Source organism: Geospiza fortis, unplaced genomic scaffold (assembly GCF_000277835.1).
Source record: "Geospiza fortis unplaced genomic scaffold, GeoFor_1.0 scaffold264, whole genome shotgun sequence".
NCBI lineage: Eukaryota > Metazoa > Chordata > Aves > Passeriformes > Thraupidae > Geospiza > Geospiza fortis.
Window position 1 is genome coordinate 1,107,594 of NW_005054332.1, and position 17,172 is coordinate 1,124,765.

General features: G+C 35.7%; 1 protein-coding gene across 3 annotated transcripts in view; it reads right to left on the minus strand.

Annotated features, from left to right (window-relative positions):
• ADGRB3 (adhesion G protein-coupled receptor B3) overlaps positions 1 to 17,172 on the minus strand; it is a 442,842-nt gene that overhangs the window by 266,300 nt on the left and 159,370 nt on the right. The window lies entirely within an intron of this gene.

Consider the following 17,172-nt stretch of genomic DNA (forward strand, 5'->3'; position numbering starts at 1 on the left):
GTTACTCAAATGCAGACATTCTATTCCTTTATTTTAAATCCGTGCACACCACACCAGAAAATGACTGTGACAGTGTTAGACATTGCTGTTGTGTGGCAGAGCCTGCTGCTCCTCCAGAGGACTTCTATTTCTGCACTCATCTTTCAGGCTGATGAAGCCTTCAACAGAGATAAAAAGTCATCTTTGGGAATGGTGGCAGTGGGAAATTATAATAATTTAGCCAATGAACTGTTTAATTTCTTAGGTTGAATACAGCAGAACAAGTGCTTGTGATCTGCTTCCTTCCTGAAACGTCTAAGTTAAAAAGACTATAGATTGTATTTTACTCTCCACATTGATTTTAATAGGGAAAACCTATGAAAAGATCGGTGACATCAAGCCCCGTAGTGTATGAGATGAGTGCTTTAGTTGTTTATCCTGTTATCACTGCTGTCATATACCCTCTCTTGTCCTGTGCAAACCTCCTAGACTTCTACCTTAGCTCTACTTTTCATTTTTGTAATGAAATACAGAAAGTCTTTTGCACTTAGAGGGGGACTGCTGTATCTTCAGCACAGTTCCCTATGATCCTCCCAGGCACACACAGCTGTCTGCAGCTCAGTGCTAAATATTCTGTAAAAAACACCCCAAAAACTGGGACTCTAATTCAGGAAGCTTGTGCTGGGAAATGTGGGTTAACATTGAAACTACTTCAACTACATTCGCATAAAGTTTCTGAAGAGGCAGAAGGTGTCTGAAACACAAGGAACACAAACATTAAAAAATACGTTTCTGCTGGAAGGTTACCTTGCAAATGCAAAATTCAAAATTCTCCCCAATTTGTAAAAGCATGAAGATAATAAAACTTACCTTTCTGCCTCAAAAACCACAAAACATTATGTGATATGTAAATATCCCTAATAAATATTATTTGCAAACACATTGTCTTGATAAATCATTTAAAACATTAAAATTTCTATTTAAAGAAACAATAAAAGGTAAACTTATTTTAAGGGGTCAATCGGAAGAAAGAGGTTTTTTTCCTTTCTAGTAAACTATTCATGTATTTCTCCAAATCAGCGTTTCTTTTTGTAAATATTCATTACTGGCACCACTTAAAATATAAATTTAATTATTCATTTGAGAACAGCAATGCAGTTCATATTCTAAAGAGAATATCTGAACATATAATTAATAAAATATATTTTGAGGATTAAACATTCAACATTTTAATACATCCCAGAAATAAATATAATTAAATTATATATGTATATACACACATGCAAATATATAATATATATATGTATGTGTATATATACATATGTGTGTTAAAATTCTATGAATAATTTTTTCCAAAATACACCTCTTCTACAGCTTCTCTGATTTAAGATAGCTTTTGATTCTGTGGAAAATCTCTTATTACAATTAATATTCTAAAGCAAACTGTGATTAGAATATTTTTTACAATTTTTACAAGGTGCAGTACAGATGACACATTTAAGCTGTAATTAATAGCATGGTAATGGCAGGAGACTTTACATAGCTTTTCCCCTGAAGAGGCTGTCACAGCGAGGTGTGTTTATTCTGAGTTTGCTGCCTGCATGATCTCTCCTTGTCAAGCAATTTAGAGGGTATGGCACCATTCTTGCAGAAAACTTAGTTTTACTTTTAAAGTTACAGAGTGCAATAATGGGAGACCTTTGCTAGAGGAAGGCTTTCCAGAGGCATACAGGGAGGTGGTGAATGTTCTGGTCCCAGTCCTGCAGCATCTTGTGCTGGGTGCGGGCACATGCAGTGTCCTGCAGGACAGAGACTGCTGGTGGAGAGGCAAAGGGATGTCTGGGAGATCAGTGTTCTGCATTGTGGATAATACCTGACGTAGCTCCAGTCATAACGATGGAGTTACAAATACCACTCAGTATGATTATAATGCCTTGGATTTTTCATTTTTCCACTTAAGCAACAAAATATTTTCAATTCGCCTCAAGTAGTGCTGATGGTCTTTGAGATGCACTTTTCAGCTAATCTCCCTTTGATATACTAAGCATTTATATAGCAAGTATATATTAAAGATAAATTTTTCATTACCCAGATAAAAATATTTTTAAAAGTTTTATAAAAAATATGGAACCAGACTTATGCAATGCTCTTATTTTCATATTCAGCGGAAGTATTTAACTAAATGCCACATGAGAACAAAAGCGGTACCAGGAAATGCAATGTACTGGCATGGGTAAGACCTCATTAAAATTCAAGCCTCATGAGAGAAAAAAAAAGGGTCAAGTGCATTTTTGTAATGGGATCAGAAATGTCCACTTTCTGTGTATAAGTAGAAACAATGATCTCAAAATTGTTTAATCTAAAAAGCTTAAGAGTAATGCATTTTTATGAAGCATTTTTAATATAATATCTTGTTTAAGTTTGCAACAAATACTAAATAGAATGAAACTTTCCTTTATTTTCTGATCCTAGGTAATAAACACAGAAGGTGAACCCATTATGCTGTTTTTTTTCCCCTCAATACTTCACAGAGAGGCAGTATCTAAACGCTGTCTGGGCTGGGAAAGCATTTTAACCCAAGTCAGTCTAGAGTATGACTAAATGGCACAGAAATTTCAAGGATCTGTTTATGTGGGAAAGGTGGTAAGAACCATCCTAATGTAGGCAGTGTTATAGCACAGAGGTGTCCTGCAAGGTCAAGTCAGCATGATTCAAGACCTGATATCTGGATATAATATTGGATATTTGAATTGACATTCTGAGTAAATTAATTTTTATCATTCTCACTCTTCTTACCTAGTTTTTGCTGCTGAAAATAAGTTTTCTAACCCAGAAGAAGGTATTTTTGTAGACATTAGTTTCTGAAGAGAATTTTTTGGTGATGTCTGTCCTAAATTTTATTTGGGTGAAACAGGGCAGTTCTTCTTTTATCTCTAACATTGATATTAATAATATTGTTTCATTAAATACAGGGGGAAAGCAAATCCTTTCAGCAACAAATAGGTGCATGGTCTAATTCAGAAATTGAAAGTGTGACTCTAAGTTAGGCCTGGAAACATGCAAGGGTTTTAAGCCTTTTTATTACATTGTTAATGCTATAATCTACACAGCATGAAGATAAAAACCCATAAATATCTCAAAATGTAAATAAAAATAGCATTATGGGGAACCTTGAATCATTTTAAACAGACCAAGACTAATAATAAATCATAACACATTCCAAACATTTGTGGTAGAAAACCCCAGGTTTCATTATTTGATAAAAGAATTTATCCTGCTGTCAATGGTCCTTTGGTGGCTATGGAAGCACAAGGGATCACTGCAATAGGATGCCTATTGCTTGCTCCTCAGCTGGTCATAATGGATCAATACTTCAAAGCATTTTAGTGATGCGTGGATTTCAATATGGATGTGACATTATCATTTGGTTAAGCATTGGAACAGACTGCCCAGGGAGGTGGTGGAGTCACCATCTCTGGAAGTGTTCAAAAATGATTGGACACAGTGCTTAGTGCTATGGTTTAGGTGACATGGTGGTGTTTGTTCAAAGGGAAATGATCTTGGAGGGCTTTTCCACCCTAAATGATCATCTGATTCCATGATTTCATTTTACATATAAGCAGAGGCATGTAATATAGTTCCATGCCTTCTTGGACAGAACAAAAAATTGCAATTCCAAAATTTACAGTTTGGTATTATTTACAGCTCTTATCACTAGTCCCATTGGCTTTACCTTTATTGTTATGTTATGTTATGTTATGTTATGTTATGTTATGTTATGTTATGGGAATTTTTATTCCTATTGAGTAACCTTTTTAGTTTTTTAGAGGAGAAGCTAAAATCTTGCGGCCAGTGTAGGTGTGCGTTTTTAGAAGAGGAGAGAGGTGCCATGTGCTCTCTGTAGGAATAAAGAAGAAAAAAATCTGTTAACAGTGTACAAATGCAAACTAGGACAACTGAGAAATACAAAAGAAAAATACCAGCTTTGCAAGGTTCTACTCACCAAGTCTTTGCTTTTTGACAAGTGGATATTCTTTGAAATTAAGGTAAATATCAAACAGATTTTAAGGCTGTTTTATGATATTTGTAACATATATATTTGTAACATATATATCCTAGTCATCAGATGACATTATAAACCATGTTGGTCTGGCTTTTATGGCTATTTTTTATCATATTTCATTGGAACTTCAGAGGACAAATGTATTATTCATCTACTATGAATTGTGCTATTTATGGTGCAGGACACACTGGCATGAATATAAAAAGCCTTTTTCATCATAGAAGTTGGTGATGACATCATAAATGAACTACAAAAAAAAAAAAAAGTGGTTCTGAGACCTCTAGGGTTACCCCCTTGGGACACACACAATGTCAAGGAACTTCTGAGAGTTGCTGAGTGTCATCAGCTTGTACCAGAACAAGTAGAGCAGTTTCCTGAAAGCTTTTCAAAACCTTAACAGCAAAAAGAGGCAGTTGACTCCCCAAAGTGACTGTCATTTTCTTTCACCCACAATGCTCCAGCAGTGTGATTCATACTACCCTACCCACTCCTGAACTGTAACTAGCCAAACAAGTGTTTTCATTTACTCTTGACTGCTGAATGAACAGAATAGGTCTTGCAGCCAGAATGTGCAATAATGCAAATTGTCTCACATACAGTAGCATGGCATCCTCTCTGTGCTAACACACAAATATTTTTCCCAGAAATTATGCAAAATGCTGATGTAAGTCCCAGGTGAAGGGGGAGGAGGAGAGGGGGAAAGGAAGAAAGAAGACTACAGAAATATATAAAGAATCAGTCTGTTTAAATCAAATTTTGGGCTGCAATATTAACTAATTTCAGCAGATCTGATCAATTTCTGACTTCCCAGACCATGAAAAAGTTTTCTACACATTTTTAGACCCATTTTAGAGGTTCTCCCACAAAGACACACAGCAGTAGCAGTACTTGGGGTTTTTCATCGCATTGGCAACTGGTCAGTACAATTTCTGCTGCTCACTAGATGGCAGAATGTGTGTTGACTTAGAAGCACAATTTTGCATTGACTTAAGAAGCTGTGACTTTCTGTTACATTTTCATTATAAAATGATCTCTCATATATATACACACATAATAAATATCACTGCATTCAAAGGACTGAGGGGTTTTTGTTTTCTTCTTTATTTTTAGTTATTCCTTTGTAGGTCTGAATATTACTAAAACCCCAACAAAACCCCCAAAATGAATAAAACACGAATTGCAGGGCTTTTTTTTCTTTTTTTTTTTTTTGCTGGTTTTTCTTCCCCCCTCCCTTTTTTTTTTTTTTCCCCTTACAGTAAGCCCTATGACAGAAGGAAATCTGAGGAGCATTCTCACTGTAGCAGAGTACCCAGACCCCACAAGGAAGCACTTGTTCTCTAATGCTGCATTGGCAGGACACAGAGCTTCAGGGCATTAGTGAATACCATCACTCTGCAGTACAGATTTAAGCTATAGCTTTCTATGGGAACCCCTTAAAATGATATTTCCTCATGAGGCAGGCAAGTTGCCAAAAGGGTAACGTAACTATTAGCTGAATTAGATTTCCATGGGAACCTCTTCTAAGTGAACGTGGAAAATGTTCTTAAAACAGCCTTTGCTTACTTCCTACGTAGATCCTGGTCCCATAAAAAGTCCCCTTTTGGCTCTCCAAAACAGTATAGAAGAGCTTTGATCAGTTTCAAACTGAATGGAATAATTTCTTTCAATAGAGTGAATTAAGATCTGAACTGAGCTGTATTCATGAAGACAGTGAGAAAAATATGCTAGTACTCATGAAAACATGGAAAGGATTTTATGATAATGGAAATATGAAAGGCAAAATCATTTGCACTAACACAGTATATTTTTTAAATTGTACTAAATTATTGCATTTTATCAAATAAAAGACGGGTAAACATTTGTGAGATATTAGATACAAGATTTCTCTTGTAGACAGAGATATCCTAATACATATACGTATGCATTCTTTCATCTCTCAAAAAATTAGGGAAAACAATTATGTATTCTAAACAGTCTACACATTGTACAAAGGTAATTAGTTTATATTCATCTCTAGGGAGACCCATTTACTCCTAGGACATAACTTTGGATTAATACTACTGCTGGTATTTTTAATGACATAAGAAATGAAATATTGCTGAATTAAAACATAAATGATAGCACGAATCCCAAGGAGCAAGACTTTTTCATGGCAATGCAATCTGCTGTCTCTCTGTGCATCTCTGCAGTGACTCTCTTGGCCAGCCATTATCTTTAGTGGGATCTGAACCTGTTTACTTATGGTTACAGATTTGATCAGTGAAGAATATCATAAAGATGTAATGTTTCTTCACTTTCAATGTGCAGAGAATGTTGAAATTGTGCAAACTCTATTATTTGCCTTCCTGGCCCCAATTGCTCATCACCATACACCTAGGCAGGAGAAACTGAGCATAAAAATCTGGTAAAGTGACTCATACCTGTTCAAAATGAATGTAAAATGTCACCATAGCAGGTAGTGTGTTTTGGGCTTTGCAGAATTATAACTAAGCAAAGAGGAAAAGGAGTGGTGGATGGAAGCCCAAACTGCATCTTCACCCCTAATTATATCTACCAAATCTGACATTTTTAATTATCATGGCCAGGTAGGCAGAAGATACTCTGTAGTTCACATTTTTCCCATTCAAATATTTTCCAAATAATGCATCCCAAGATGGCTGTATTCAAATAAAATTACCAATACTGATAAAAGCACTTTACATTTTCAAGTTTAACATTTAAATCCTGAAAATACAGCAGTATGTTATTCTCTCATATTCCATACTGTTTTCTCAAAAGATTCATGAATGAAATAACACATTAAAGAATGAAAGCACAGGGGCTTACCTTTAGAAATTTTTGCTTTTTAAAATGAAACGCTTTTAATGCATTCTCTTGTAGTATTCTCATCATTTGAATATTTCTACTATAATAACTTATTCATGTGTAGCCTTTAAAATTTTAAATCATTGTATAATAACAATTCTTCAGGATCTTAATTTCTTCTTTATATTTCATACTATTTTACTTCTGCATTAAGTATTTTGCTTTTGCCATATATTTAATTAATTGCATTACTGATATGGTTAGGAGTTATTTCAGTGTAGGAGTTATTTCAGAATGGCACCATTTTATATAAACACTCTGTTTTCTGCAGCAAACTACGTGGTTATTACACACAGGCCAGTATGTGCCTCTTTAGTGTTCTGTACAATTAAAAACCAAGAGATGATGACTGAGAACAAACAGTAATTTCCTACGCTATTCTTGAATTCAATAATTCTTATTTTCTGTTCTAGAAAGACTGAAAAAGAAGTAAACTGTAGAAAGCAGGACTCACAAGGACATCTAGCCTATTTCCTTGCCCTGCAACTATTTAGCACAGACATTCCTGCAGATGGTTGCCTAATCTTTTCTAAATGATAGAAGCACTCATTAAAATAGGAGATGAATTATCTATGAATTTTTGACAAGGAAGTTTACGCTCTGTGAAAGATTCTAAAGCTGTATGAAGGGAAGGAACAAGAATCAATATTTTAAATAACAGGTACTGCAAATTGTAATCACTAAGAACAGTTAAACTGAGTGTGGATGTTTTTTTAGAACGGTAAATCTTCTAGGTGAAGCTAAATGATATTGCATGCCTTTTTAAGAGCATTTTCTTGTCCTTGTTTAAGTCTCCTAAATTGTTTTTATGAGAAAATAATAAAAAATGGAAGAAGTGTTGCTGGATGTGAATTTTGCACATTACATTTTTATCGTCTGTGATACCACAAAGCTGGCTGTTTTGTATACAGACATCATGAATGGCTGCTACATTTTATTCAGAGAAGAGAAGAATAAAAGTAAAGGACAAGAGCCTTGGCTGTTGTAAAATGGCCTCATTCCACCCAGGCAGACTAAAGTTTGTAAACTGAGAAGGTGTTTACCAAAACAAGAGACCTACTACTCTGAGTTGAGGTTTATATAAGCAGTTCACAAGGGTATGTGCCCTTGCCAGCTGTCACTTGCAGGTTAATTAACACACACATACAGTTTCAAACATATTATTCCACCCAGCTCATCATGGGAGATCTGTGTATGGCGCACTGCCCTGATAGAAAGGGTGTTGCAGTGGTTTCCAAAACAGACCTGGAACCTCTTAAAAGGTACCTTATGGTGCCATAAGTCCTCTCTGAACTCCTGTGGGACACCTGTGGTCTTAAATATGAGTCATAAATAATTCTTCTCTAGTCAATAGAATAAACTTAATGGGAAAAGACAACACAAATGAGAGGAAACCCAGTGGTTCAAATTTAAACCTCAGATACAATTTTCACAATCATAGAATCATAGAATTGTTAAGATCAGAAAATACCTCTAAGATCACCCAATCCAACCATCATCCCAGCACTACTATGATGTTCACCTCTAAACCATGTCCTTGAGTGCCCATATCCACACATTTTTTGAACGCTTCCAGGGATGATGACTCCATCACTTCCCTAGAGAGCCTGTTTCAACGCTAAATAACTAAATCTGAATCTTAAAATAAATCTAAATCCTTCCTTCAGCAATACATGCACAGGATTTTAAGCAGAAAAGCACACAAGAGATCTAAACAAAAACTATCAGAGAAAATCTCGGACTTACATATTTTAGGATTTTTTTAGAAATAAATTAGATGTTTTCACTGGCTTTAGGAAAAGCACTTTTCTATATCTCTGAAATTCTGGTTTCAGAGTCAGACAATTCATTTAATACTTTTAAGGAGTCAAATATCTCACTGAGGCTAAAACCCAATGTTTTCCTTCACTCTTACTGCATAATCCACACTTGAAAAAGTATCTCAGTGCATATGCTAACATGTCCTTCCTAGCTCCATGGGCCAGTGTCAGAGGGTACCATGGCTTATTTTGCAGGTGTTGCCCATGCAATGCTTCTATAAAAGCAAACTAACAGTTCAGCTGCAGATCTGAGCTAAACAAAGCACAGTTTGTCAAACACCTCTTACAGAAGCTCACCCTGAAGTCTGCATTAAAGAACAACTGAAGTGCGGGATTTCTCACCTACTTAACAACAGAAAAAATACCCTATGTCAAAATATAAATTAATTGAAAAAAAAAGAGCAGAAGATTTGACCTAGGAGCAGATGTATTCATAGGCATAATCCATCTGATCACAGTGTACTGCTCTTAACACAGGAACAGCACTTTAGCACTTTACTGGATTGAGCAGATGAATCCATTAGAATTAGTGAGACTATGATAATGATGCTCTACAGGTTTACCAAGCACATAGATTATTACTCTGAGACCCATCAATACAATGCTGGCTTTTGGAACATACATATTTTCAAAAAACTTTTTAAAATGCTGTTTTTCAGCCATGCCAGAGATTTCTATTCTATCATAGCAAAGTGCCTTTTGGGCCACTTCACTGATTAAATTAGAAAGCAATAGAAAACACAATCTAGTTGACACAACATTGATACTCATAGGGAAAACTATGGGGATGACACTACTGAAGTGGTACATCCTCAGAGGTGGAAAAGCATGCTTTTCTTTCATCAACAAACATCAAAATAATTGATTTTAGTATTCTTATTATTCCTACATTCTGGTGTGATAGTACACACTTGAATCACTTAAAATTCTCATGCCTGTCCTACCAGTATTACTGCAGCAATCCATACCTTATGACCTCCACAATGATTAACTGAAGTGTGCTCTATAGAGCTTCTCCTACACATCTCAATAATAAGGATCTTTTACAAGTGTCTCTTCCATGACGGCTACATAGGATACCTCTTACATAATTCATTTCAGCTTGTCAGCATGACATGCAATGTGGCTACCTAAAAGCTGTCTTAGCTCACCATGGACCATCACTTGCAGAAATTATGCCAATAGTTAAGACATATGAATGTGTGGAGATTGCAAGCAGGGATTTTTTTCAGTGAAGGTCTTTCATTCCACACTCAGAACGATAGAGTTTGCAATACTCATTACCCTGGGATCTCTGTAACTTACATAAATGCATTCTCAGAATGTCCTCTTGCTTATGGACATAAAAAAAACCCCTAATATAATTTGGAGAAGTCTGCAGCTCGTTATGTTTTACTTAGAGCAAACAGACTTTCCTTTTACAGCTAGAGACCTGTAACTGGGATGTATATCATGGTCTTTAGGAGACTTGAATCTCATCCTACTGCTCCTAACTAGAAACCTTTTTTTGAATAATCTACAGTGCTGCTTACACATCTGCCCACAGATAGCCTACAAATGTCTCCAAATGCCTCTACTCTGCTGCCTAGAAAGGGCTGGAAAATAATGAGTTTCCTACAGAGCTCAATAAAACAGCTTTTATACAAAACTATTTTCAAACAAAAAATTGAATTTCTCTCAAATTAGGCCTTTGCCTCTTTTGTGCTGGCTCTCTGAAAAGCCTAATTATTTAGTTACCTGAAAGAAGTCTACTGTAGGCATGTAGAGTGGAATAATTACATTAAAAATTCTGAACAATAAATTAAATTATGCTCACTAGAGACTTATTTTAACTGTCCAACCAACAGCAGAAATATAGGTATGTACTTATACAACCATGGCTCCAACACTACCACCATAATGAACAGATTAGATATATTTCATATTCACTTAAGTGATTAACAGGTAACTTCAAAAAAAAATAATAAGGCAGAGGAGATCATAAGCTCAGAAAAATCAGACAACAACCCACTATCCTGACCACAGAAGTTATACAGCATTCAGTCAAGAGTATGTCATCAAGAGCTAGTTAAGCAGGCTGAAAAACTTATGCTGAAGCTCATGAGGTAGCAGTTCTCAAAAGACCAGAAAAAAATTCCTAGCTTTAGACCAAATACAGACTGCTCATTTTGTATTGATCTTGAGGAATATTTTTTTATATTTTCCTAGATATATTTAAGTTTGATCTGGTTTTATTTAAAATATTACTTCAACTTGATATTCATTTACATCTCAGAGTAAATAAAGTAGTTCTAAAGACTGAAGTCTTATGATTTTAATGACAATTTTCAGCAAATGAAAATACATTTTTGGTTTTTAAAAATCATTATTTGTTTAATATATAAGTAGCACACTCAACTAAAATCTGTTTAAGGAATCCTAGGTTATAAAAGTAACGTGTCATTAGTTTTAATGAAGGTTTGAAAGCAATGCAGCAATAGGTCTGCAAAGCCTGACTGAACTGGAGTGCTCTGTGCCAGAACTGACTCTGGACTCAAGGTACTTACATTGGCAGTCAGGGAAGTTTATTTCCCAGGATGACAGCAGAACCCATTGATGCAAGATGTGGTTATACAAATGCCCACATGCTAACATATGTAAAACATCTCCAAAGGATAGCCTGGGTGCACAAGGTCTACCTCTGGGAAAAGGGCTTGATGCCATAGAACTGCACATGTATAGAATTTAGACCATAGAACAGATGTTTCCATTTTGTCCTTTCATGCAGTTTATGCTTTTGAAAAATCATTACAGGTTCCCAAAAGACATGAAGAAGCAATTTTTTATGTAACAGATTTTGTCCAAAATAAGTCATTACTGCTAATATACAGCCCTCTATACTGGTAATCCGAGTTAGCACATATATGAAGTGATTTTGATCACTTCATGTTGCATTTCAATGATTTCCCACTATCAAAAGAATAGACATATTATTTTATTCTACCTCATGTTGTGTGGTTTTAATACATTAGAGTAACATTACCTACAAATTACAATACTTTGACCTCCACCAGTGTAAATCAAAAGTAATGAAATAACAGAATTAAATGTGCATATAACTGCTCTGTGAGCAGAACTGGCTCAAGACAGATTAATTTATCTGGTTCTGAGCAGAACACGGGACTGCCAGACCTATAATAATGATTTTGTAGCTTCTAACTCTATGTTCTGTTAGATCATGAGGATTCTTCTGCATATCCATACTATTTAATGCTTTAGATTACAGGAACAATTGCAGCTAGTTAGAGTGTGATTTCACTAAATCCTTATTCGTGATGAGGTCAGCTTGGATTTGCCTCTAAGTGGCAGTTTTTAAAAATGTAATCACAGTAAATTATTCCCAGTATTAAAAATGAGACAGTGCAATAACCCAGGAGAAAAAGTGCCAGTTGGGACAATGTTTTTCTTGTTGCTGTTCTCTTACTGTTCCATGGCCCATCACTATTACTGACTTGAAATGTTACGGTTGTATTCACAGGGTGTGTACTAAACTGCAGTTAGGAATATCAGCCACTACATCGTTTAAACATTTCCATGGCAGGTCCTCGGCAGCTTGCTAAAAGAGCAAGAATTTATTAAAAATAGTAAAACATTTGTGCAGAGTAAAATTATTACATGGGACCACTGGAGAATTGGTTCTCTTCTGAACAAATGCCTGTAGCAATAGAGAAGTACACAAATTTTAGTCTGAAAAGAAGATGCTATTCAAAGTACATAAATAAAACTTAAAAAAACCCCACCTAAACCTAGAGACAGCTCTTTTTTTTTTTTTTTTTTTTTTGTGTAAGGAAGGATAAATCCCTTAGCTGGTATTTATAGTTGAAACAAATTTTAAATCCCACACCAGTTTCAAAAACTAGCTGTAGATCCAGACATGAGACTAACAGTTGGAAAGATGCATTATTTCCATGGTTATTTAATTACCTAACCCTGGTAGTCAGAACATAGCTTAGGAATTCTGAGTTAAAAGACTTTTAAATTGACGACCTGATGCATGTTTATGACTGGTTTGTAAAGAGTCTGCATAAATACCACTATTTTAAGATGCAGAGTGTTGGCACAGATTTCTTTCTGGTTTCTCTCCTTACCTTTGCAAGGAATAGATACTCTTACTGGTCTTGGAAATCTTGAAAATAGAAATTTACTTGTTGGATACAGAATTTGGTATACCAGAAAGGAGACTTCTGCAGGCTTCAGAACATCAGGGAAAAGTAGCATTCCTATGATTAACTAAGCAACATCTAAAGAAGAAAATCAGCCAAGCAGAAAAAAGGATGAAGAAAAAAAAAAAAAAAGAAAAAAAAGGAGGGAAAAAAACCCAAGCCAAAAAACCAAAAAACCCAACCAACCAACAAAAAACCCTAAAGGCATGTCTCTCCAGAAGCAAAGAAATCACATATGCTTACATGTCTGATCAGGGTCAGTCTGGCTCTGCTCAGCCCAGGAAGATTATAGGGCTGAGGAAGACAGAGTAACTTAATCATCAGGGCTTCTGTTTTCATTGGTTGTTCATGAACTTAATTCAGAGCATTCTCAAGGTATGTAAGATGAATGGTACCGGTTTTAACTGCTCTGCTTTTAACTAAAACTTAAGTATGTTATGAAAATTGCATGTGATTATATTGATTCATTTTAACATGATACAGTATAGGAACAGGTAAACATTAAATCTAATTCAAGAGAGACTGTATCAATAGGAAATTCCACTGGGCAATAAGTGATATTTTTCATATCAAAAACTTATTGCATAAGAAAAAGCTGTTTCAAGTCCAGAATTACTGGTTCATCTAAACTAAGCTAAGAGTTTCAGACAAAAGGGAAGAAAGGAGAAAACAAGAAGAAGAGCATTTTGAAAAAGTTGAAATAGCTTTATTTGTGTTATTTATATTATAGCTACAATTTGAATTTTAATTCTAACTAAAACCAAAGCCCTTTCTCAGCTACACATTTAAGTCAGCCTCAAATATATTTGTGTCATGAAGCAAAAAATCAGTTATTGCAGAAATTATTTCAGTTAATAGATTTGGAAAAATACAAATTAGAAAAAAATATTGCATAATTTCAAACACTAGGATTTACAGTAAAAATAAAATATTACCTCCTACATTTCTTCATAATAAGAAATAATATCAACTTTACTTAGTGAAAAAAGAAATAAAAGAATTATGTGGGATGTAATCCAAGAATCATAATTACATTGAGCACGCAGAGGAATAAAATGTTAAAGACAATAACCTAATGATAAGCAAGTTCAAACCTGCTCATCCCACCCCCTAAGGTTGTTAAGAAATTAACAATTCTAAATTTTTAACAAGTAGGAAATAGCAGCTCAGAATATTTGAAACCTATGTATCTCTTCACAGTTCCTATTCTATATAATCATGTCCTGATGGAGAAGTTGTTGGTAATTTCTGCACCTGCTAAGGATGAATAAGCGGAGCCACACGGCAAGTGAGTACCTAAAACCAGTCATCTTATTCAGCTTCAGACCTGGCATTCTGTTTCATGGCTATGAATTCTTATCATATTCAAGCTATTGAGGCTGCTCCTTGTCAGCTGCAGTTCTCATTAGGAAAAAGGAGTTTCAGCTGACTGTAAGGTTTGTAGGAGTTCATAAATATTCTGCTGCTATTCAGAACTGTTGCAATGAACTGCAAGCAGACATATAGACACATTTTTGATCCCACAAGAAACCTCAGCTATTAGCCTATAAAGCATGATCATTCAATGTGTTAATTAAAGAATAAAGCCCATCAAATTAAATATGGCATATTTCTTCTGACCTGGTGACACCAAATCAAATATGGCATATTTCTTCTGACCTGGTTGATGGCAAAATAGCAACTCAGCTCTTCAAGCTTTTGCTTCTAATCAGATGCTCTGCATCTTCATAACCCTTTCAATGGGATCTCTCTGCATACTGTTCTTGGAATGGCTTTATAACAGAAGGTGTGAATAGTGCAGGTTTGTCTCCACAGCTCCTGCTTCCTTTGGTGACTTCAGCAGGGAGCTGACCTGTGATCCTGCGGGGCCAGGGGACTTAGTGCAGGGCTCTGCATGCTGGGACTGAAGGCTGAAGTGCCAGGCTGCCCTCAAGAAGCTTGTTCTGAGGCCACTGACAGCCTGGTAGGGCATTTTCCTTGATCATCAATATCATGTTCCCTAAGCATCTTCTGCTTGTACATCATTCTAAGGTCACTTTGATATAAATAACCAGTGACAGATGAGGCCTGTGGGGTGCTTGTTAGAGACCCAGTGGTAGATATTTCATTCAAAGTCTGATCAATCGTGGCACAGCAAGGTTCTGGAGATCTGTGCGTGCCACTGTAGAACCATAATAAGATCTTTTCATCTTCAACCATTGAGTCCACAAACTGTGAATAAGGGCTTGTACTCCTGCTTACAGAGAGTTTGGTGAATGCAGTTGTCTTCACCTACAGACAGCAAAATTACCCAAGCTTGGAAGGAGAGCACTGCCTCCCTTGTGAACAAGAGCAATCTCATTTGGACCAAGATGACCAAAGTTAGGGAGGCAGATCTGATCATGAAAATGGGAGCAGTGGCCTCTCTTCTCTCAAGGCAGTCAGCGTGGCTGTCAAAGCAGTGTGGATAGCTCCTGCACCAGGACAACAGAGAGGCCCTCCTCCAGTAATGCTCACATCTGCAGAAAGCTGCCACTGCAATGGCCCTTGGCTATTAGAAAAGGCAAAACATAGAGCTGTTCAGTGCTCTTTGCTATAAGTCAAAAAACACAAGGGAATATTAATTTAGAAATATAGCACATGGCAGAGAAGCTGGACCTCAGAAAAAGAAAGACAAATAGAGACTTTTTTAAAAAATAGTGTTTTGTTTGGGCTTTTTTCTTAAAAACAAGAGGTGGCCTGTTTTCTTCTACTTATGTCTTTATAATTCACTTTTAGAAGACAATCATCCCAGCAGTAGTGTTTGAGATTTGTTCCTGTCATTTAGAAATCTTTCCTTTAATAAATTTAACTCATGAACTCATGGGATTGTTTCATTGGAAAATTGTTGTCCAGCCAACTCAGGCAGTGTAGACTAAATTTTGGAAAATAGAAGACCCTATTTAACATTTGAATTCCTCAGTTTTACTTTCACTCCCATTGATATTTGTTTCATTCTTTACTATTATAGTTTTCTGTGATCACTTAATTTCAGAGACTTTTCTCTGCATCCACGCCAGTTGTCAGCTTTCTATTATAAGTAAGAGCCTCTGAGCCATACACAGTTTTTACTTGTTACCGGTTATGGCCATGAAAATACTTCACATCCTCCAGCTCAGACTCTATCAGCCCCCTAACTTGGTGTTTGTACACCTAAAATCTCTTTCTGCCCCTTCATGTACTGGCATCACACTGTGTTCACATTAATTAACCTAAATCACTCTATTAACCTATTAATTTCTCTGAATTCTCAGACATATCTACAAGCAAGGGACTAGATTAGATTTGTAAAGCAAAGTACACCAAGATACTCAAGTCATCCAAAAAGACTGCTCCATTTTTAGAATTACTTGTTTTGGTCAGCTGTGGCTGCATATTTACTCCTTCTGAAATAGTGAAAAGACTCAGACGTGGCACTGAACACAGTGGAAACTCAATGTTAATCACACTGCTTTAAGACCTGCTGGTGGTTGAAGTTGTGTTTCATTTAATTTTAATGCATCTATTTATCAACAACATGTTAAATAACTGAAGATCTATAACTGAAAAAGTAAAAGTTTTGCATCTCATTTTCTGTTTCATAAATGGCAATAGCCCTATTCTTGCAAAGAAAATATTTTTAAAAACTCCACAGTAAAACAGTTATTTCTACCATTTTTCTTGGGAAATATGTATTGTGTTTCAGAAACATGTACAGATAGACACTTTGGGTTATTGAAACTTGGTTGGCAAACTATAGAAAGTTTGAAGAAAAAAGGAGCCACATTTAGATTTTTTTAGACATTTTCTCTAATATCAATGCCAGCATTGTAGTATTTCATTATTTGCATACTCTGTATTCTGCTTTGAAACATTGTTTTTAACTGGAGGTCTTTTAAACAAGTGCACTTGCTAAGATAGAAGTCAGGATTGGAATAAAGTATTAGTTTGAAATTATGCATTATCCTGTAATTAAAAACTCACACGAAAAATACCAAAATTACTTCAGGTATGAGTGGTTATGCAAAGTCTAAATATTTAAGTTAGCACAGTGTGTGAAACAGCATAAACTATTTTTTTTTCTGTTAGAAGACTGCCAAAGTGCAAGAAATGAGCCAGTTGGAATGCATAGGCTATCTGAAAAGGATAGTTGTTTCTCATCTAGCAATCTATAAAAAAGAATTAGGACACTGCCCCATTAGACACTAAGGCAAAATTGACTATTGGTCTGCCAGTTCCACTTCCA